The sequence below is a fragment of the Ambystoma mexicanum genome, chromosome 4q (assembly GCF_040938575.1).
Source record: "Ambystoma mexicanum isolate Mex_15411 chromosome 4q, UKY_AmexF1_1, whole genome shotgun sequence".
NCBI lineage: Eukaryota > Metazoa > Chordata > Amphibia > Caudata > Ambystomatidae > Ambystoma > Ambystoma mexicanum.
Window position 1 is genome coordinate 443,865,584 of NC_090928.1, and position 21,077 is coordinate 443,886,660.

Here is a 21,077-nt window from a genome sequence, read left to right on the forward strand (position 1 = left end):
GTCATGAGGAGGAGGTGGGCCTGGGATCAGGCTCGGGCTCTGGGCTCGGAAAATGCCCGCGGTGCGGACCGGAGCGGGATTGCTGCGGATTGAAGGAGGAGGAGGGGGACTCGGCGGTCTGGCAGTGCGCCTCGTCACCAGTTTTAGGCCTGGAAGGGCATAGGAAAGGAGGACAGACACGCCGAGATGGATGATACGTCTTTCTTTATTGGCATACATCCGTTAACTAACTTTTCCTTCTACCCCCTCCCTCTGATGTGCTACGTCATGTGACACGTCTCACGTGACAGGGTCTCGTTCTCTTAAGGAGACACGAACCCCGTAACAGGTCCCACTTTGTTTTAAGGGGTTCCTCTAAAGCACCTATCATGCTCTTCATAGTTTGATTAAACCTCTCTACCAGTCCATTTGTCTGTGGATAGTAGGCTGTAGAGAACTTGTAAGTGACACCACCGTTTTTCCACATGGCTTGCATGTAGTGGGATGTAAAATTGGATTCCCTGTCTGATATCACTTCCTTAGGAAACCCTACTCTGGTAAAAATACCAATTAGAGCCTTAGCCACAGCCTGATCCGTAACAGTCCTCATAGGTATTGCTTCTGGGTATCTTCTAGCATGGCCTACTACAACCAGGATAAACCTGTTCCCTGAAGATGTGGGAGGGTCAAGGGGACTAACAATGTCGATGCCCACCCTCTCAAAAGGAACTCCCACCACTGGGAGAGGCACCAGGGGTGCCACATTCTTGGCTCCACTCTTGCCAGAGGTTTGGCATGTTTGACAGCTCCTACAGAATCTGTCAACTTCTGAACCCATTTTAGGCCAGTAGAAGTATAAGGAGAGCCTTTCCTTGGTCTTTTTGAAACTCAAATGACCAACCAAAGGTATCTCAAGGGCCAACTGTAGGAAATGGAGTCTGTTGGCAAGGGGCACTACAATACTTTTGCAGTCCCCAGGTATAGACTCAGTCGGTTCACTGTCGAAGAAGCCATCTTCCCAATTTAACCTATGCTTTCCAACTTCTTGCCCATCAAGTTGAGAAGCAGCCTGTTGTCGAAGACCTTCGAGAGTAGGACACTCTTTTTGTCCTCTGCTGAAGTCTGCCCTTTTGGGTCCACCTTCTGCGAGTAAAGACTGCAGCTCAGGATGGTCAACAGGGTCAAGATCCCAACCAAAACAGTGTCTTCCTCCAGATCCGATCCTCAGAAACTAGATCAACCACACATGGTTGTACCTCACACTCTGCCTCAGCAGGTGGAGGAGTCACAGGTGTGACCTTCGACAATCTTGGTGATGTCCTTGTTGGTAGCACAGGGGTGCTGTCTGACTTTTTCCTTGAGGTTTTGGGTTTCCCCTTTGCCTCTTTATTTCCAGAAATAGCAGTGAGCAACTCCTGTGGAGTGGAAGTGATAGTTTCCTCCATCAACTCCTCTGGAGAACCTCTTAAGGTCCTCTCCCTTGCAGGCCTAGTGAGCTCCTGTTTCATTTTACTGGGAGGCCTGGCGGTACTAGACACAACTCCATGAGTTTTCAGGTCATTACCCAACAGGACTCTCCTAGGCACATCACTCTGCACACTAACAGGTATTTTGACAATCATATCATTACACTGGATGAGAGCTGGTAACTGGGGAAGCATTTGCACAGGGCCTCCAGCTAACTTGGTGAGGTGTTTGGGTGCCTTAGCAACATCCTCCACCTTGAAAAATTATTCATCCACCACAGTTATGCAGGGGCCAGTGTCTATGATGGCAGGAGTCTCCTGGCCATTCACAAGAACACTATCTTTATAATACTCTTTAATATTATCTGGGATGGAATTATAGACATCTAAATTCTGTTGTTCCCATAAACCCAGGGACACTAAATAAACACTAGCTGAGACACTCATGGGTTCATCAGCCAGTAGGTGAACGTTTCCACTTGCCATAGGTACTTCCTCCTCTGGGGAGAAGGCTAAGGAGACAGTGTGGATCCCTGAAGGTTTACCCTTACATCTGGGATTCCCTTTCACATGGTCAGTTGACCCACAAACATAACATTTCCCAAATGTTTTGACGAATGGTGGCTTGTTCTGACCTCCATCTGGTTTGGGTCCAGATGGTGCACTAGCCTGATTCGGTTTCCCTTGTGGCTTACCCTTATTGTTTTGTTTGGGCCCCTCTTTTGGATTGGAGGTATTAGAATTCTGCTTATTATCTTTCTTTGGCTGCTTTCCCTCATCCTTCTTCTAAGTTGCCCCAGAATCCTTGTGAGAAGTCCTGTTGGAGACCCACAAGTCAGCAGCATTAGCTAACTTCTTTGGATCTATCTCCTTAGAATCAGCCAAGTGCTGTCTGAGCTCAGGAGAGCAGGCATCATGAATTGACTCCAACATAACACGATTTCTCATACCTTCATAAGTGTTTACTCTGTAACCCTTAACTCAACCATCTAAGTTCTTCAAACATTCACATACCCAGGTAGCCCAAGGGGTACCATCATGCTTTTTGAGGGTCCTAAACCGCTTAAGGTATTCGTAAGGGGTCTTCCCAAATCTAGCAATTAAAGCTAGCTTCACAGACTCATAATCCCTCCTATCTATCTCCCCCAACTCCATCACAACATCAGATGCAACAGTGGGTAGCCTAGAGAAGAGCCAATGAAGCAACTGATTCCCTGTAATGTCTTGAATCCCATGGTTATATTCAAACATTGCCAACCAATCCAAAATATCATACTTAGCCTCATACATACCAACACTTTCTTTAGGCACACAGGGTCTCTTAGGACTGGAAGACCTAGAAGACTCTGGGAGAGAAGCATTTTCAATAGTCAACTTTTTCATTTCTAAGGCATGATTCAACTCCATTTCTCTGAGCTTAAGTTCTTGATGCTTTTGTTCAGTTTGAGCATTAATACGATTGATTTCCAATTCAAGCCTCATCTTTTCTAGAGCAATGAATTGAGGACTGAGTGTAGGACCTGATGGGGTCCCAGTGGACAAAGTTTGAGGTTGCTAAGCAGGTAGAGGAGCAGTAAGGCCTACATTGTGAGAGACGTCTGCCTCATTTAATTCATCCATAATAACAGACACATTATCATCCTCATTATTTTTTACATTTGCTGGAGCGTCAGGTATTTCAGACCTACTCTCCAGACTTTGTTTCTCTAACAATCTTTCAATTAATTCTGACTTTTTGCCTTTAACAGAGAGATTCCTTTCTCTACACAGATTTTTCAGATAATCCACATTGTAACTAAGGAGGGTCTCCTGACTGTAGCTTTCCAAATCAGACATGATTAAAATGTGCTTTGTAGTGATGTTTAGCCTTGTGGTTAGTTTATCCAAGATAATAGCAGCACGTTAAGTGTAATCACGATTTTTTTAAATGTATTTGTATTCTTGGTTTAACCAGAAAGTTGGTTTTACAAGATATTGCCATAAACTTGTACTAAAGTCTCTATTTTATTTCTAATTTTCATTTTCTGTGGTTGTGGCTTTTGAAATCAGATCCATGATTTTGGCCGTGGCCATCACCCAAGCTGTCTTCTCTCCTCTGATCAGCCGTGACCACCAAAAGTCCTCCTCATGTATGTGGGCTGAGGCCAGAATGTTTTTCAGGTATGGTTTTCTGATGTGGTCAACCCCTGAGCAGGATAGTAGCAGGTGTCTAGTTGTTTCCACCTCGTTCTGGTTGTTGCAGAATCTGCATTTGTTGGAAATGGACTGACCTCTAATTTCTAAGATTTCGTTTGTTTGGAGGAGGTTCAGGCGTGCTCTCAGGAATGTGTTCCTGAGCTTTCTGTTTGGTTATTTGGCCACAAAAGCTTGTGTTTCGTAGAACTTCCGTGCCTGTTGTGGCAGGTGGGTGGCCAGTTTGTATGTTGCCGCTGTGTCAAGCATTGCAATCCAGTCTCGTTCGTTCATTTTCTTTGGAGTTTTTGTAGGGTTTTCGATCAGTTCTTTTTTCGAGCTTTGAATCTCCCAGAGTTTAGCCTTCTTAGCTTTTACCCACAGATTTAGGAGGTTGCAACGGTTGCTTGTTAGCTCTTCATATATGGCCTCAAGTAGCTTTGGGCGGATTTCCAGCAGGATTTTCCTTTATAGCATCATTGCGTTTCGCTTCACCACCGCCTCCAGTGACAGCTGACTCAATTTGCACCTTATGAGTACCATTGGTGTTGAATTTGGGAAATTAAGAATCTTTCTCCAGAAGTAGCTTTCCAGATGTTTCCAGATCTTTTTGGGCAGGGACAGCATTGCTTCAGCTCCGTAGCAGATCAATGGTACAACTTTAGTTTTGTAAAAATGTATGACAGGCAGTAGAGAAAAACTGCCAAATTATGTGTCCACTGCATGTGCCTGAGATGTTAAACTTCGCATTTTTTCTCGTAGAGTGATCTGCATGGCCTTCTCTTGGTTTGAGCTGTCCAACAAGATTCCAAGGTATTTAAATTCTGTTACTGTTTCAATGGGGGCGCCGTCGAGCTGCCATTTGAATTTTTCAGATCTTACTCCGCCTTTAACCAGGAACAGAATTTTAGTCTTGTTAATTTCCAGATGGTTATTGATATTTATATTTTATTTATATTGCGCTCATACACGTGTTTCAGAGCGCGACCAGGCAAGGGAGGGGAACAGGGGAGAAAACAAAACAACGATCTTACTAGGCCCAGTGACATTGAGAACGCGCAAATGCTTGGGAGAGGGTGCAGGGAAAAAGTGCAAGGGAGGGGGGAGAAGTGGAAAGTGCAGGGCAAGGGGAGAGCAGAAATAAATACTTATAAATACATGATAAAAACAGCAAACACAGAAAATAGTAGTGCATCCAGCAAGTGCTAAGTCAAGGGAAGCAGACAGGGTAGGTCAGGTAAGTGCAAGGGCCAAAGAGGGGGGACTGTGTGGGTACAGATACAGACCCCAGTGCAAAGGGTGGCCGGGAGGCAGTGCAGGAGGGTGGAACAGATGAGCAGGAGCCTGGGCCCGGTGGACAGAGGGTGGCCAGGTGCATAGTACCAAGAGAGATCAGAATCAGCGGAGGAGAGGGGGGGGTGAAATCAGAAGCAAAGAGGATGGACTTAAGGTGCTTCCGGAACCGGAGGTGGTTCTCCTCAAGTTTTAGGGTTGTAGGGAGGCTGTTCCAGAGGGAGGCCCCAGCCGAAGAAAGAGATCGTCCCCCAGCTCCTTTCTTAGAAAAACGACTGACCCTGAGGGAATTAGAAGTAGAGGAGAAGAGAGCTCGAGAGGGGAGGTATTTGCAGAGGGATAGCTGAAGGTATTTTGGACCCAGACCCCAGTAAGCCTTGTGGATAATACAGAGGGTTTTGAATTTAATCCTTGAATCCACTGGGAGCCAATGAAGAGATTTCAAGGCTGGAGAGATACGATCCCAGGGCTTAAGGCCAAGGACAAGTCTTGCAGTCCTGTTCTGAATTAGTTGCAGAGGGCGGAGAGTAGAGGAAGGTAGATTTAGAAAGAGGCTGTTGCCGTAGTCCAGCCTAGAGAGAACCAGAGCTTGGGATACCATGAGCTTCTGGGGGAAGGAGAGGAAAGGTAGAGTACCTCTGAGGAGGTGCAGTATGAAGTTTGACTTTTTAGAGACCTCAGAGATGTGGGCGGAGAAGGAAAGGATGGAGTCAAAGATGACCCCAAGGTTCTTAGCCACACAGGTGGGGGTGGGTGGAGGGCCCAGGGAAGGAGGCCAGAGAGTGAGGGGAAAGGATGGCGAAGGTGTGCCGATGAGGAGGATCTCCGTCTTGCTGGCATTCAGACAAAGATCATTGGCGGCACACCAATCTTGAATGGCAGTTAGACACTCAGAGATAAGAGAGGGAGAAGAGGTGGCCGAGGGCAGCCTGAAAATTAGCTGAGTGTCGTCAGCGTAGCACTGGAAATTTGAGCAGAAGATGGCAATGCAGTGGGCGAGAGTTGCCAGGTATTGGTTTAAAAGCCAGGATGAGAGGTTAGACCCCTGAGGGACACCACATGTAGAGAGGAAGATAGATGATAGGAAGGGCCCAAGTTGGACCTGGGAGGGTTGGTCAGAGAGGAAAGAGGTCAGCCAAGCTGGAGCCTGATCATTGATACCCAGGTTATCAAGGAGACGGTTGAGCAAGATGGTATGGTTGACTGTGTCGAAGGCAGAAGAGAGATCAAGGAGGATGAGGACAGAGGGAATGTTAGAGTCAAGGTTGGAGAGCAGATGTTCACGGATGTTCAGGAGAGCAGTTTCCATGCTTCTGGCTGCTCTGAAGCCAGACTGGTGGTCGTGGAGACAGCCAACAGAATCAGAGTGAAGGTTAAGCTGGGAGATGGCCAGCTTTTCCAGGAGTTTGCCCAGAAAGGGAGTGATGGAAATTGGGCGATAGTTAGCCGGATCGGAAGGATCCGCTGTGGGTTTCTTGAGAAGAGGATGCACAAGGGAGTGCTTCAGCGAGGAGGGGAAGGATCCGGAGGCAAAGGAGAGGTTGCAGAAGTCGGCAATGGCTGGAGTGAGGGTGTCAATATGGTCCTTGATGGTTTTGGAGGAACAGGGATGAACCTGTTTTGATGAGGCTTTTATAGATCGGACTTGTCTAGCCATCTCATCAGGGGAGAAAAGAGGAAACGACGAGAAGGTGGGTGGGGGGTGTCTGAGGGAGGGTCAGAAAGTACAGATGTAGAGGGGGCGGAGAGGATAGGGAGGAGAGAGTGGATAGGATATCTTGAGTTTTTTAGATAAAGTGAGAGGCAAGGGCATTGCAGAGAGCCTGCGAGGCAATAGGGGGTAGTGACTGCAGCAGGGTTGGCCAGCTCCTTGCAGATTTTAAAGAGTTTGGCCGAGTTGTTAGATGCCACAGAGACACGGGCTTGAATGTGTGCCCTTTTCTTAGTGCGAAGAGAGAGTCAGTATTGCCTTTGGAGCAGGCAACAGGCCAGTTTGTCAGAGGATGAGCAAGAAGTTCTCCATTTCCTCTCAGCTGCCCTACACTTACTTTTATCTGTGGCTAGGTCAGAGTCAAACCAAGAGTTGCACTTGGCTTTGGGCTTCAGACAGATCCTCATGACAGGGGCAAGAGTGTCAAGAGTATCAGAAATAGAGGAGTAGAGAAGGGCCAGGGCTGGGTCATGGTGTGGGTCAGCCAGAGGAGGGGTGGGGGGAGAGAAAGTGGCAGCAAAGCCTCAACTGACACACGCTTCATGGGCTGGATGTCCGTGAAGGTAGGTGGCAGTGTAGGGGTAGGCTTGGCTTGGGGGGAAGAGAGAGAGAGATGAGAGGAGAGGAGGCAGTGATCACTCCATGAGAGTGGGGTAGTCAGAGAGGTAGAGAGGGGGAAGCCAGAGGAGATCAAGACATCAAGGGTGTGTCCTGCAGAGTGCGTAGGGCTAGAAGGGAGGATGGAGAGAGAGAGGGAATTGCAGAGGTCACGAAAGAGCAGGGATGAGGGACAGGGAGAATCAAGGTGGATGTTTAGGTCCCCAAGGATGAGGAGTTGGGTGGTTGCGGCCAGGAGGGAGGAGAGGTCAGCCCAATCTGAGAGAAAAGAGGTGATTTGACCAGGGGGCCGATAGAGAGTAGCAATAGTAAGAGAGTGGTTAGGAGAGATAGAGAGCCTGCAGACAAGGCATTCGAAGGAGGGGTAAATCTGAGTGGGAATGATAGTGACAGGAATCCACTCAGGGAAGAGTGGTTGGTGGCAATATATTGCACAAAGTTGGTCAGTTGTCTTTGAAGACCAATGGCCGCTTGGTCGAGTAATATGACATTGTCTGTGTATAGCAGCCTTGAAATGTTTTCTTGTACCAGCTGCGGAGGGAATGAAGGGACTCTTGTCTCCATGGGCCTCATCACGACTTCGGCGGTAACCCTTAAATCTGGCGTTAGCGCTATTACCGCCGGATTTAAGGGTCCGCCGAATCAGGGCTTCGGCGGATTTTGCCCCAGCTCTGAGCTGGGGGGAAATCCGCTGAAAATTCGTGCTATTACCGCCGGCGGGAAATCCACCGGCGGTATTAGCGCGAAGATTCCCCATTGAGCCCAATGGGGAATGGGGCATTCCCGAATGGGCTCAGTGGGGAATGGGGACTTACATTACCGCCGAACTCGTGATCCGGCGCTATTAGCGCCGGGGAGTTCGGTGGTAGGGCTAATACCGCCCACGCTAATAGCGTTACCGTTACCGCCCAAGTCGTGATGAGGCCCACGTCTTTATAGTCTCCCATGTAGGACAGGAAGAGTGCCGGTGCCAGCGGGAATCCCTGTTTTACTACACTATTTGTAGGTATTGCTTCTGACAGAGTGCCTTGGTTGTTTAAGCGGACTTCCATTAGGTTGGAGGAGTTCTTCTGGGCATTTCCACATTTGTAGTTTCTCCCACAGACTAGGTCTGTCCACTTGGTCAAATGCCTGGCTTAGATCTATAAACGCCAAGAAGATTCGGACTCCCCCCTGCCAGCACCTTGCTTTTGAGAATGCTCAGAGTCAGGATGTTTATGTTAGTGCAAACATTCTTCTTGAACCCCGACTGGAATGGGTCGTTGCATTCTGCGCCTTGTGACCAACTCTCAAAGCGGCGTAGTACGAGAGATCCGTAAACTTTTCCTATCACATCCAGTAGTGGGATGGGGCGTAAATTGCTTGGGTCGTCTCTATTGCCTTTCTTGTAGATTGGAACAACTACAGATGAGGTCCAGGATTCTGGTAGATGCTTGGCTTTAGTGCATCGTTCGAACACTAGGCTGATGAAAAACGCCCATTCCTCTGGATGTTTTTTCAGGTCAATATTTGTTAGTCCATCTGGACAGGTGCTCTAGAATTTTTGAGCTTTTGGATGGCTTCGAGAATTTCCACTCTGTCGTGGAGCTTCACCCATGATGTCTCTTCCCTGGGGTTCCTGGTGTATGTTCCTCGAATCGAGGTGTGGAATAGGTTCTTGTAGCGAGTCACCCAGACATCTTCGGCTATGGAGTTAGTTAATGCATCATTTGTCTGGCGTTCTGTAGATCTAATCAGAGACCAGAAGGTGCGTACATTTTTCCCACAAAGCTGTTTCAGCATTTCCTCAGAGTCGGTTTGGTAGAGGGTAAGGCAGTAGTTTTTCAGCCATGCGTTATAGTTCTTAGATGCTGCCAGTACAGCTTTTCTGTTTGAGTCCGTGTTGTCTCTGGGCTGCCACTCTTTTTAGAGTTCTTAGTGATTTTCTTTTTAGGACTAAGGTTTTGTGGTACTTGTGGGAATTTTTTTCTGGTCTTACTCCAATAGTCGATTTTGGTTTCTTGTATGGAATAAGCAAGGGAAAGTAGTCCGGTTTAATGTCTGTCAGGCCAGAGGATCCCAGCAAAGAGTAGTTGTTAGTTAACTTGGTAATATTTCTGGCACTTAGCATAAGACAGTTGCATTTGTTATTCACTTCTAGCTCTGAATTTAATGTCTGGTTTTCTGTGTGGAAAGATTTCCATGTGGTGCTCAAGAGATTATGGTCACTTGCTACAGTCTTTATCATGTCGAAAGAAGTGATCGTCGGGAGTAATGTGCGAGAGGCAAAGATGTAATCAATCGTAGCTGCAGATATTTCACCTTCCCACGATGGCGTCCAGCTGGTATGTGCATATATGCTGTCCAGGTTGATCAGTTCTCTTGAGCCCATCAAGTTCAGCCAAGCACGTCCTTGCTCTTCTGCCAGTGTACTGTGCAGAGACAGATGTTTCTTTGTGCATACTGCATGGAGGTCTCCGCAGATGAAAAGGTGTGAGGCCTGATGTTCTATATAGATCTGATCTATCTCGTTTTCCAGCAGACTGAGGAAGCTACTGTTTGAAATGGCCTCTGGGTTCCAGTAGGTGTTCATGATTATTGCTGGCACTGCAGAGATCTTCCCAGTTTCCTCATTTTGATGGTTCCATATGACTAACACTGTTAGCGGGAAAAGGGTTGTTGAAAGAATTTCTTTCAGTGTGATTCCTTTTCCTGAGTGGATTGCTGTTAGCAGGCCAGAGGAAGGGCGGCCTCTTCTTCTTTTTATTTGCTGGTGAGAAAGCAAGTTTGAAGCCATCTAGGGTTGGTTTCTCATTTAACCATGTTTCCTGGAGGCACAGGATATCAAATGAGGCCAGGTATACGTCGCCCGGCCTGTCAGATGGGAGAAGCCTCTGGTGTTCCATGAGCCCAGTCTCATGGTAACTGCTTCTGTACTTTGAGATGCGGCCGGGTTGGCTATCAGAGATTTCAAGGATTGCGATTTGCAGTGGGATGACAAAGCCTTCGGGACCAGGCCCACATTTGGTGTAGGGGGAGCAGTTTTTCCTTTTCTTGGTTTTTTCCTGCTTCCTTTGCTGGAACCTGTACCAGTGTTCTTGTTATGGAGGACAGGGGTCCCAAAGGCCTTCTTCCCGATCTTTCGGGTACTTCTACCAGGAGAACGTCACCTTGTTTTTGGCTTCGGAGAGCACTGACCGATGTGGTGGGTAAAAGTCTGTTCCCTCTGTCTCCCGTTTTCCTTGTTGGTGGGTTCGAGGTGGTGGAAGGTGGACCCGAATGATCGTTTGAGTCCAATTTCTGTCCATGGCTACCAGTCTTGACCGGTCTCGAACTTCTGTGACCTTCCTCGCTATTTGAAGACCTTGAGTAGTGTGGAGGAACCTTCGATGTGTCTGAGGCTGAGGAAGCCTGCAGATTTCCTGTTATATCCCTTAGAATGTAGCCCAGTTTGAGAAGTTTTTCTGTTAAGTCTCTCAGCTTTTGTTTCACTGTTCTAGAGGTAATGTAAAGGAGTGTTGTCGCTTGTCTGCCTTTGTGGCTTGGCTCAACTATGCTTAAATCCTCCGTTCTCAGTGAAGTGAGGTTCGGGACACTGTGAAGAAGTTTCATGACTGTTCTGTTCTTCTGTTTAGAACAACATATTCTCTGATGTCTCTTAGTTGTTCTAATTTGAATGTCGGCATGTTTCCTCCCGATCGGCACCTGTTTGACTCCATTACTCTGCCTCGATTTCCTTCCTCTTCCGGTCGTGCTTTCCTTGATGCTAGACATTCTTCCGTGGTTGAGTGGTTTCTATGAGATCGGGTAGAGGTATGGCGGTTGTTTGCCGTGTTCTTGTTTCTAACTGGTGAGTTATGGGGTATTGAGGTTGCCGCCCTTGATCGGTATTGTTGCACGGGGGATTTCCCATGTACTTTATGTGGGACTGGTGTTTGAGCCCACTCTTTAATTTTTTTTTTTGTTTGCCTCTATCCTCCAAGGTAAGGAAGGCTTTGTCATATTCTTCTTCCGTAAGGCTTATGTTGATTGGTTCATTAGCCCTTCTTCTGCCAGAAAGTCCTCTGTTGTTTTCGGGGCGGCCGGAGGGCTTGTCGTTGCCGTTAGGTCCAAGCAAATAGTAGGATGTTGTTCTTTGCTTTTCCTTTGCTCTTCCTTTTTTTGTGTTCCTTTTGTGGCTGTGGTTGATCTCTTGGTGGTTGGAGCAGCAGTTTTGTACGAGGTTTTCTTTTCTGGGGGAGGTAGGCAAAAAACCAGATGCTTTTTCCTCGGCAGGAGTTCCTTTGGTTTCGTCTTGGTCTGATCGAATATTGCGAATTCCTTATTTACCGTTGATTCACTCTCATTGTCCTTTGTTTTTTCTTGGTCCATTGGTGAAAGAATCGTGTATTCTTCGCAAACACAGTTATTTTGTGTTGTTCTGCGTTTCTGTGCTTCCTGCTGTCTCTTAGTTCCCAGCTGGTTTGGAGAGGTATTGTTCTTCCCAGGCAAATTTTGGTGGCTTGCTGGTGGACTGTAGCTAGCCGTATGGATTTGCACTGGGGCGAACGTCGATTTTTGCATTGCTTGGGTTGGTTCTTCACAAACCTTCAGAGTTTGGCAAGCCGCTTCCCGGACGGTTTTTGGTGTAAGAGACGGCTGATGGGAGGGTTCTGCGCTCCGGTCAGTACTCACTTCACGTGATTCAGGATTGTCATTTTCTCTTGTCTTTTTCTCCACCGCCGCAATGGACCCCTCCAGGTATAGCAGTTTGGAGTGCATCATAGCTGAAATTGTGGTGTGGTCCTTTAGCGTATCATTTATCGACTCATATAGCTTGGTGAACGGTACAAGTGCAATTGTTACCGCCGACATTATTGTGAATATGTCAAGTTTTTTCTTTGGTGACTCTGAAGGTGCACTTGATGGTAGTTTGCTAGAACTTCGAGATGTAAAAGTGGTATCTGGCAGCAACGATAGAGAGTTTCTTCTTGACGGTCTGGCGAGTGGTGGCGTTTTGCTTTTGGATTGCATTTCGGCCCTTTAATTGTGTTTACTTTGTTGTTCATCTTGCATCTGGTCTAAGCTAAGGCCATTTTCTTTTTCCTCGGCCGACAGCCCCAGAAGTATTTAGACCTGGTTGCGCCTTCAGCGCTCTTCCTTCAAAATCATCTTTCGGAGAGGGAGTCGTGTTTGTTTTCTCATCTAGATTTGTTGTTTGGTCCTTTTGACTAGTTGGTGCGGCATGGTCTTCATGCCCCTGGTAACTGTCAGGAGTCATCAAATTGGCAAGAGTTTTTTCTTGTGGTGTTTGCTGGCCCTCCAACGTTTCTATTTGGGGGACCGGCGATTTGCATAAAGGCCAAGATGGTACAGAAGGGGAGGCTGTTATAAGGCCAACAGTCGCCAGGTCAGTGCCTTGTTGGTTTGCAGACGCTTCAGAAACGAACACCACTTCCAACATTTCGCCGTCACTTATTTCGTTGATCCTGTCAAATTTTCGTTTGCACGGCTTGCTAAAAAGTCCTTTCAAAGTGTGTGTCAAAGGTGGTTTGCCGAAGTCTGGTTTAAGTCCAGTTTTAAGTTTGGTGGATTTCTTTCTGGTGAGAGGGGTGGGCTGCTTTGTGTTTTTTCTCTGGGGCCCCTGTACTTTGTCCTTTTGTGTCTCCCCACTTGTTTGCTGAGCTTGTGTCAGGGTTCTTTTATGATGTTGGACTCTTTTCCATTCCTTTTTGCTCGGGCGTTCTTCACTCGTTGCTTTATCTTTCCTGGTGGACGAGGAGTCTGAAAGGTCCGAGCAACTACTGTATGATTCTAAGTCCTCCCGGTCATTGCCAAGAACGGGTGCGCGTCTCTGCCGTGACTCACTCTCCTGAGTTTGGGCTGCTGACGGGGCCCAAACCCGTGGAGGGGCCTGGACTTGGATGTTCACTTTGAAGAGAGGGTTTCGTGGAGGTGGATGTGGTTGTAGGTCATTGTTTGTTTCCAAGGATCCAGTGTTAGCAGCTTTGGATGAGATATTGTTCATGCTTCCAAGTTTTTCGTGCTCCTTAGTTGTTTGAGTCAGGGCCCTGGCCACCGATGCGTCGTCCAGCACCCCTTCTCCTTATTTGAGAAGTCGGCTGGGAGCAACGCTTCCTTGGGGACTTTCATGTTGAGCGTCCGAGTCTCCGCCCGCTCCTCCTCCCTCGCAGCGGCCCACGCCGAGGGCCTGCCCCTGAGACTCGGCTCTGTCTCTCCTCCGACAGACAGAGAAGAGTCAGCAGTCACGAGCGGGACACACACCGGCAGGCCTCCACCGCAGAGAGGAAGTGAAGGTAAGTCGAGGTGTGCTGTGGGCATCTTTGCCGGCGACAAGCCGCTGGTTGTGTCCACGGTTTCCTCTGAAGCTCTCGACTAAAGGAGCAGTTGCCCCCCCCGGGCAACTGGCAGGTGGCAATGGCTTTCCAGTTGGTCTGGGAGACTCGGGGGCAGGGAAGAGTAGGTATGTTGATCGAGGTGGTCAGGTTGCTAATCTGGTGGACCGTGGGTGACTCCCCCAGGTTCTCAGCCGAAGTGCTGTGAGTCGATGTCAGTGGCTCCTCCCGGGGTAGTTTCGATGGAGGTGGGGGGACTTGGCTCTCACCTGGCGCTGGCTTCTCCATCGATGCCAGTTTGTTTGTTTTATCTTCTCCTCGAAGCTTCGAACTTCGGAGTCGCCGTCCTTCTTCCGCAGCCGGGCTCAGCAGGGTAGCGTCTCTGGCGTCCATGTCGGCCATAGACTACCGAGACTGCTACTCTGCCGCTACTCCGCGGCTGCTACTCCGCAGCCGCTACGTGGATTAGAGGGGTTTTATCAGTGTTCCTCCCCCAGCACTTACGATGAAGACAGAAAACAGACTGTCGAAATCAGGATACTGCTACATAGGGTAGCCGAGACTGCTACTCTGCCGCTACTCCACGGCCGCTCTGTGGATTAGAGGGGTTTTTATCAGTGCTCCTCCCCCAGCACTTACGATGAAGACAGAAAACAGACTGTCTGTTGGAATCAGGATACAGCTGCAGAGGGTAGCCGAGACTGCTACTCTGCCTATACTATCACTATACTTGATCCTCACCGCTGTACACCAGTGTTAGGCAGAATCATATGCAGTACCATTTGGGAACACCACACACAATTAAGACTACAAGTGACAGTACAAATGCACCTTTGGTACAAGCCTGTACTACACAGTAAAGTGGTAGCGATGGCTGAGCAGCCAGACTGATCTGAAGCGTAAAGTGAGCAGTATCAGAAGTTACACAAAGGACAGTAATTACTATGTTTCAAACAAACACTGACTCAAGGTTTCTGAGTAAAAGAATATACATTTATTTACACCATCAGTTGTAAAACAATTCACTATTATCAAGCAGCAGAAAAATCACAATCTTAATATACTACACAATCCCCAATCAACTCTGGACAAGTTAAGCTCAAAATGAAGTGTGAGCAAAATGGCACTCCAGCAATTTAAAAAGGGAGGGAAAGACAAGGTTATACAACATCAAACAGCACCAACAAGTAAGTAGGCAGGGCAATCTAGAAAGGCTTACTACAACTAGGATTCAAATCAACAGGCCTGGGCCAATGTTAATGGTTCAGAGTCTTTGCAGAGGATCACACAGTTCAGAGTAGTTCGCGGTTAAGTATTTGCCAAGAGTTCAAAACAAAGTTAGTCGAAGAAAAAGTTATTTAAAAGAGTAGAGAAGGACAAGCCCTCGGATTGGCGAAAGATTTAAAACACTGTCACCGCGGTCGGACGAAACAAACAACCGGGTTTGAATAGTACCTTAGAAGAAGAAGAATGCTGTAGCTGAGGCAGAAGTTCCTGGCAGTTCCTGCAGGCTCACGGTTCCTGAAGCGACTGTCGGACTGACATGAAGGAGGAAGACTGGAGGGCCCTGCACTGCCTAGGGATGAAACCAGCAGCAGAGCAAAGCAACAAATAAAAGGTGCGCTCCTTAAAACCCAAACATGGTCCGGTCCTCCTGGCCATCCGGTTCACTGCAGCGGTGCACAGCAAATTCGACCAGGGGAGGGAGACCTTGCTTGGTGTTTGGCGAACTGGTTGGTCCCACCAGCTCAAGGGAAGAAGATTCCTTGCAGATCTTCTCTGTCGTCGAAGTTTGGAGATTCGGTTCTCTTGATCCAGTGGCGACTCTGCCTTCCAAGCCCCCAGAGACCTGCTTTTTATGCAGTTTTCCCCCATTCACACAGCCTGGCTCTCAATCACACAGGAGAGTGGCTGTCCTGGCAGGACAGTCACCACAGCCAATCAAACCGAGTGCGAAATGGGTCTACAAGGAGACCCTATGCAGGGAGGTTCAAACCCCTCCCTCTCATCATTCAGGCGCCTAAGGAGGGCTTCTGTGCAGAAGCCCGCCAAAGGACAGTGAACAAAGGAACCAGACCTGGTTTGGTGCGCAGAGTAAAACACGAGAAAGACCTCTACAAAAACATGGTGAATAAACCCAGCCGGAAACAAATAAAAGTAAATGGGGTCGAGCGGATTTAAGTTTGTGGCTACTAACTTAGCCTAAAACAGTACCAAGGCTATAACATAGACCGCAGAAGGAAAAATAGGGTAGATATCACTGCCACCAGCCAAATCTTAAATAAAGGGGAACTAAATAATGTTCCACGAGCGACAGACAAAAAGGTATAACTATTAACCCTTTCCAGTACTCTATGTAAGATAGTTTGTACTGGGTCTGTGGTTTTAAAAAGGCTAATAAAGTAAATGGCAACTTTACATGTTCTGGGAGACAGTAGTCAGTCCCAGATAATGGAGTTTAAAAGTGGCAAGTCTGAAAAAGACAACCCTGTGTCACTGCACTGAAGGTGCTGTGTAATACACAGTAAACAGATGGTGCCTATGCACAGTCTATGAATACAAAAATGTTAAACACACAGCAAAACACATGTAAGAGTGGGAAAAAGAGGCTCACACTCTTACCAGGTGAAAAAAAGAAATCCTAAAAATCCAGCAAAGCTGCTGAGGGACTCAGTAGGTAAGGGAAATTAGCCATTCTGGAGAATTCTCTCTAACACCTCCCCATCCCGGCTTACAAGGCAGAAGGCCTTCTCCCACCCACAGCTTCCAGCGTCCAACTTTCAGACCAGAGGAGCCCTCTGATGCTTCTAAAACAGTGCCCCACCGCCAGCACAACCCTTGCGCCTACCTACGGGAACTACCTCTTTTGCCCTGCTCTTGTCTCTTTTCCCCAGAGCTAGAACCCTAGGGACTGCCTCGCATCACACTCCATTTATCAGTTATACGAGGGGAGCCCCCCTCAGCCCAAATGCCCCACTTCACCTACCACACCCCTCAACTGCACACCCTCACTCACATACATTTTTGACCTGTCCCACACCCTCTCCAACCCCACCTCTGAGATATTCTGGTGCTGTGACAACCAACACCCAACCCGAACCTTCCCCAAGCCTTCCCCCACCACCACCTCGGATGCTACATCCACCTCCCTTGTCCCAGCCATAGCTCACTCGACAAACATGGTTCCCCGACCTTCCAACCTCTCCAAAATGTCGACCACCAGAAGACCACCCCCGGCCACTCCCTTCCCTTCTCTCAGCATGGCACGTCTTGCCCTTTCCTGAACCATCCCCTCAACCCCCTTCCCCACAGACCCCCCACCCTCTCAGACACTCCTTCAGCACTCAAACACCCAAAACTCAGAGGTAGAGACTGACCCTCGCCCTCAGCTCTGCATGCCTCACCAGCCCTGCATAGCTCGACCCACCACACCTTTCCCAGCTCCTCTACCATGTCCCTGCTATCACCCTTGCCTCCCACTTCCCTCCTTGAACACAGCGTTTCCCTCTTCCTTCTCCTTCAACTCACATCATCTCTGCCGTTCCTATCTCCTGTGCACCAATCCATAACAGCACCAAGACTAACACCTTCAAATGGCCTAGCTCCTCTCACCACCTCCCTCAAACCTCCAAGCCAATCACTAACAACTGAACCGCCCATCCCTTGGCACTCCTCTGCAAAAAACCGGCAACTGCCCATCCTCTCTTCCCGGTCCCGAACCACCAGCCGCACTCCAAACACCCACCATCAATATACCTCCCCCTTACCAACTCTGTCCATTCAGTCACACTGTCCGACCCAATCCACTCTTTCCCTGCTACCACTGCAAACACACCAGCAACACTGTACATCCCAGTCCTACCAACCCAGGACACCCGGAAAAACACAAAGTCACCTGCCTCCTTTTCAATGCTCGCTCCACAGCCAAAAACAGACACAGCATCTATGATCTCCTAACCTTGAGATTCAACCCACGCTCGAAGAGTATGCCAGTGCTTCGCCAGGTGCAGAGGGGACTAAGAGCAGAGACAAAACCCTTGCTGGGAGTGCGGATGCTGCGGGCAGAGACCAGGAGATCTTTGCTGCGATAGCCGATTTAAAAGTGGCCTGGGAAACCAAACTGGGACTGGCTATGACTGAACTGAAAGCTGCATTAGAGCTCAAAGTTGGGGCGGTGCAAGAAGAGGTGATCCTCCTCCGGCAAGACGTAAGGGTGCTAGCGGAATGCACAGGAGATCTGGAAAAAGAGGTGGCCCCGAACACAGCGGCATGCGCCACTCACAAATCTGACCTACATGTCTTAGTGCAACGAGTGGGCAACTTGGAAAGCAGGGCAGAGGAAGCAGAGGGACGCGCCCGAAGAAATAATATACGCATTGTCGGACTGCGTGAAGGAGCTGAATGTCCTTACCCTACCAAATATATCGAATCGATGTTGCTGCAGGAGATAACCGGGGGGAGTTCTGTCCCAGGGGTTTGCCGTGGAAAGGGCGCATAGGGCCCTGACGAGAAGGCCACCACCGGGAACTCCTCCCAGACCGATGATGGCTAAAATCCTGAATTACCGTGACCGGGAGAGGATCCTTGAACACTTCCGGAAGGGCGGAACGATACAAAGGGCATCAGCACACATAACGGCATACCCGGACTACACCCTGCAGGTGCAACGCCGACGCATGAACCTCAGGACTGTGAAAAGGAGGTTGCGTGAAACAGGCCACAAGTACATGCTGCTATACCCGGCGAAACTAAAGGTGTTCCACAAGAGCAGAACTTGGTTTTTTGAAACCCAGAAGATGCTATGGAATGGCTTGACCAGCAGAGGTGTCCCCAAGAGTCGGGCATCCAGAAAGAAGATGCCGAAGATGAGTAGCACGCCGCGCCGGTTCATAGCGTTGCGACATAAGACATTGGGACTGGAATATAGAAAGGGATACAGCCTGCTACACATGTGTCAATAGGGCAGAATTTACATGTATGATCCGTGAGTACGCGGAACTTAGCCAATGGAATAGGAGCCTAACGGAACAGCCTACATACCCCCTCAGAAATTAGACAAGTTAGGTCACCTGCAGACTGGTGACACCCTGCCGGGTTTGTATTCGGTATTCCAAAGTCAGACCAAAAGCGGGGGAGCCTGAGATACAGGAATGGAGCTGGGCACTTGTTGGGGTTGGGTGGGGGGGGGTGGTGTGCAGTGTTGGAAGTTGGAAAAGGGAAAGGGAGGAGGACAGTGGTGTTTGGGGGTTTATTGTTGGAAATGGGAGGGAAACGAGCCAAATCATGTGTCGAATCAGGTGGGAAGGAAGTACCGGGAGGGGAAGCGGAACAACCCTTAGATGGCGTCAGGTAGCCTGAGGGTAGTGACCTGGAACATGAGGGGCCTTAACAGTTACTTGAAACGCAATAAAGTAATGATGTACCTGAGAAGGTTGAAGATTGACATAGCGCTATTGCAGGAAACCCACCTCACTAGGGAGAAGCTGGAGGTGGTCCAGAGGAAGTGGAGAGGGTGTACCACGGGAGCCACATACTCAGCCTCTGTGAGGGGGGTCGTCACGTGGCTGGCACCGCACGTGCCATTCCAACTGCTTCAGACCTCGATAGACCCAGAAGGTAGAATGATAGTGATAAGCGGGATGCTGGAAAACAGGGAAATGTGTATTATTAACCTATATGTCCCTAATGTCATGATGCCTGCCCCCGAGAAGCCAGACCAGGCCCAGCAACCCCAGAAGCAGGCATCATGCCATTTGGAGCATGCCCAAAAACCCCAATTAGGGGCTGTTTGGGTGCAGTCCTGGCGCCTATGGCGCCAGGCTCATAAGGATAAAGTCAGTCCTGGCGCCATGGGCGCCAGGCTCATTACAGAAAACTTACCTAATGCAGACCATGCTGCATACTCACCTGGTGCAGACCATGCTGCACGAAGCCACAAGCAAAATGGGGCTTAGGAGGGACTATTTTACCTAAGGGACTACTTTTCTCTCGGGTGGGGGCTGTGGAAGAATACTTACCTGGGACTTCTTCCTAGGCTATTTAAACCACGCTCAGACAGCCACACGTGCTTCGCGTTATTCTGCATTCAGCAGCGTAACGCTCACCGTGCCTCCAGCATCTTCCAGTCTTCAGCCACGCCCGCTTCAGTCCTGGACCACCTGGAAACGAAAAGAAAGAAGGAGAAGAGGTTCAAACTTGAAACCTTACCTGAATTCTTGATCCATCGCGCTGTCGCAGGAGTCATCGCACGCCCATCGTCACGCACCTGGCAGCGCCGCGCTGTACTCACTATCCAGTGCAGCTTTTCCTCACTCCATCGCAGACTCTGCATTTCCAAACCGCTCTCCGATATCTAAGGGGACAAGAAAAGCCAGGTGAGCACAGGAATGCAAAAGGGCAATAACAAGCTACCCCCAAAGACTTACCGGATTACCACTGGGGGTACTCACCTCATCTCGGGTCGGCGCAGTTAACCCTGCATCACCGCCGCACCCCGGCACCTAAGGGGAAACCACTGGACATCACAAGCTACCCCCCCCCCAAAGACTTACCTGATTTACCTCATATCGGGTCGGCGCAGTTAATTCTGCATCATCGCCGTACCCCGGCCCCTCAGGGGAAAACCACTATAGACTTACCTGACTCTCACCAACTGCCCTTTGGACTCTTTGTGGTGGTTAAGTTGGCAACCTACAAGGAATCGGAAAGAGTGAAGATCAGACATTTGAACTCTTACAAACTACTGGATCCTAGAGTCAATACTGGAACTCACCAATTCCTCCACGCCAGTGAAGTAACTGGTCGTCTACGCGCCCCTGCGCTCGATGCAGGATGGAGAGTCCACCTTTCTAAACCATCAGGTGAGAACAAGAGGGAACATCGGGAGTGGTCAGTGGGCAGACAACGGGAGTGGAAGGTGGGTTAACGCTCGAATTACGGGAGGTTAATTCCCTTTCTCCTTTGCAGAAAGATATTCATACGAGCCGACAAACGAAATAAGTGGGGGTGTCCAGTCAGTCATCTCGGCTCTACGTGGCACCAGGCCGGTCCAGATCGACGTCCCCGTGGAAACCAGGTGAGCATAACACCTAACCAGGGCACAGCAGCCTACTTTAGGACTTTACATGGCAAAATTGGCCCTTTGCTGGGCGGAGCGATCTTGTGGGGTGGGGATTTTAACTGTACATTAAACCCCAAAATGGACAGATCAGACAGTAAACTAGACAGACCCAACCCAGCTGCGAAGGCACTGCAGGCCTTGCTGGGGAACATGGGACTTGACGATGCATGGCGACAGTTACACCCAACAGACAGGCAGTATTCACACTACGCAGCTCCACATAACTTTCACACGAGGCTGGACTGCATCTTTGTTGCCTCTGAGCTGGTGGGAAAGATGACGGGTGCAGAATATAAAGCTAGAGTGCTGTCGGACCACTCTCCTTTGGTCCTGGAATGGTGACACCAGCCCCCTAGAGTGAGAATCCCAACGTGGAAGCTTAGAGTTCAGGCCCTACAGGATTC

The 21,077-nt window shown here is 49.0% G+C and overlaps 1 protein-coding gene across 4 annotated transcripts in view; it reads right to left on the minus strand.

Moving 5' to 3' along the window:
- The window catches only part of LOC138467775 (uncharacterized), a 700,943-nt gene that overhangs the window by 532,629 nt on the left and 147,237 nt on the right, over window positions 1–21,077 (minus strand). The window lies entirely within an intron of this gene.